Here is a 2,616-nt window from a genome sequence, read left to right as displayed (position 1 = left end):
GGATGTTTGCGCTCTCCAATCTGTCATCCTCGTGAGACCAACACTCGGGGAGTTTAGACTCTTCGTTTTATCACTTACATTCCACTTCACCACGAAAAACTACCTTCAAGAATCTAGGTTTCTAATTTTATTCACTCAACCATTTTGTATATTAATTTACAAATAAAACTTGTAAGTAGGTCATTAGATTGAACCGAGGATTATTTATTGACGTGGACAAATTTATCTTGATGTAAGATCTTTCTCTATTTTTTCCTACGAATTTTTGGTTTTTCCTTGTGCATCCGGTGATTCGCCACACCGTGGTCTATGCTTATTTATTTTTTCGATTTTCCCTTGTGCATCTAGTGATTAGCTACACTATGGTCTATGTTTAAATTATTTTTGTTTATTATATTGTTATTATTTTAGAAATTTGTTGAATTAGTGTTAACAAAAGTTTAATTATTGTTGGTATTATTTTAGATTAGCTTGTGATGGATAAAAGTTGGATGAATGCTTCTTGAATTAGTAAGGAATATGGAGACGAAGTTAGAAAATTTTTAGAGTTTGCAAAGAATAACTATTTGAATAATAATGAGATGTTCTTTTGTCCTTGTAAGAAGTGTTGTAATCAGAAAAGGTTGAGTAAAGACGACATATGTGATTATCTAATCTGTAATGAGATTAATCCCAATTATACAAAATGGATATGACACGGTGAAAGAGATGTGCCTAGCAAATGAAGATGATGAGTCTGAAAATCGGTTGGATGAAATGTTTCATGATGTTGGAGAAGAGTTCACCGATCAATCAAATGAGTTGGATGAATTACTGAATGATTCAAAATAACCTTTGTGGCCAGGGTGTAGTAAATATATCTGATTATCTTATGTATCAAAATTATTCAACTTGAAAGCTGGGGATGGGTGGAGCGACAAGAGTTTTACTGCCTTACTTGAAATATTAAAGGATATGCTTTTAGATGATAATAAACTTCCGAATAGTACATATGATGCCAAGAAGATTTTGTATCTCATAGTTATGGTGTATAAAAAAGATAGATGTTTTCCCTAGCGATTGCATATTGTTTAGGAATTGTTACAAAGAATTGCATGCATGTCTAATATGTGGGCATCTCGTTACAAATTAATAAAGATAAAAAAGGAAAAAAAGTTAAAAATCCAAGAGCTTATTTTGAAACGGCTACTAAAGTCACGGCCTCACGGGCTATTAATTTGAATGCTAAAGTTAAAGTTAAAAATTTCCAAGTGATTCAATTACAAACAAATAAGAATGTTGTTTAGCTTTTGTAGCTCAGTTGGTTAGAGCACCCGTTTAGTAAGCGGGAGGTCTTGAGTTCAACTCTCAACAAGAGCATTATTTTTTAGTGTATAAATAGTAAAAAAATAGTTAGCTAGTGGTAAGTACTACTGTAGTATTTAGTATAGAAATTATTACTCGTTATTTTAGAAATTAGACTCAACAACTTTTAATTTTGGATGTACCTAAATGATTAGTTATTATAATTCATAATAAAATTTTAATAAATAATTATACAATCATTACAATATCTATAAAATATTATTTTCTAATAATCGTATATAACTAACAAATTTTTTATATCCAACAAAAATAGAAGTATAATAATTTCAACACAACCTCCTAGCAAATATAATAAGTGATGTTATGGTTTTAGTGGGAGTGAAGGTGAAGGTGGTAAAACGAAGAGTCAAGACTCCCCGAGTGTCGTGTCTCTCAAGGATGGCGAATGGGAACCGAATTTATGTTGGCATTTAAGAGGTTGATAGGTGAGAGTTACAAGAATCAAAGGGAGAGGTGTTGATCACGGTTGGTTTTGAAGGGTAAAAGGAGATAGAGAATGCAAAAGATAAAAGGAAGGGTGCATGCCAAAGTTAAGCCAAAGGATTGATTATCGTAGGTAGCTTGGAATTGGGTTTCGGGATTGATCTAGGGAGTCACGGTATTGGTACCGAGTGGCGTCACACTCAGACTCTCAATCCTCATTCGGTTGAGGCATTTCATCGAACACCTTGCCTACCACTCCTCTCGGATCTCATCCTTTCGGATTAAGAGCGGAGATATAGATGAGTTGGGCTCGTGAGACGCCGCTATCGCGCACTCTCGCACTTCCACTCGGTTCACTAACTATCCCGGTCGGAAATAGAAGCAAAGATTGAACAACATCATCCATACAAACATCAATCATACTCCCACAAATCTCAAGATCATAAGATAAATTGTAAGCATCAATCCCTAGATCAACAAGGGCACACACACCCAAACTACTCTACTCAGTCATGGAAATCATTCAAAATAACAAAATAGAAATTACTTCCAACAATAAATTTAAACAAGCAATTCAATGGAAGAAGTGTGTTACCAAAGGAATGGTTGGTTCTACATCTTCAATACATCTTCAATCCTAAGATCTACACTAATCTAACCCCAAAGGGCAAGAAAATGGAGAGAGAGAAATCAGATCTGGAAATTGGAGCTCTCTCTTCTTGAAATAAGAAGGAAGGGTTTAAATAGCTGCTCAAAAAGTCGAATTTCCGCTGTTGCCCTACTGAACGCGCTCCACGCCTGCTACCACGCGTGTGACCATGCGTGGCA

At 34.9% G+C, this 2,616-nt stretch overlaps 1 non-coding gene across 1 annotated transcript; it reads left to right on the top strand.

The window, feature by feature from the left end:
- Positions 1–1,285: 1,285 nt before the first annotated feature.
- TRNAT-AGU lies at positions 1,286–1,359 on the top strand. Its single transcript has one exon. It is a non-coding gene; the product is annotated as a tRNA-Thr (tRNA).
- The last annotated feature ends 1,257 nt before the right edge of the window (positions 1,360–2,616 follow it).

This window comes from Ipomoea triloba, chromosome 6 (genome assembly GCF_003576645.1).
Source record: "Ipomoea triloba cultivar NCNSP0323 chromosome 6, ASM357664v1".
NCBI classification, from domain to species: Eukaryota; Viridiplantae; Streptophyta; class Magnoliopsida; order Solanales; family Convolvulaceae; genus Ipomoea; species Ipomoea triloba.
Note: the sequence above shows the minus strand (reverse complement) of the source record. Positions and strands in the feature narration are given on the sequence as shown.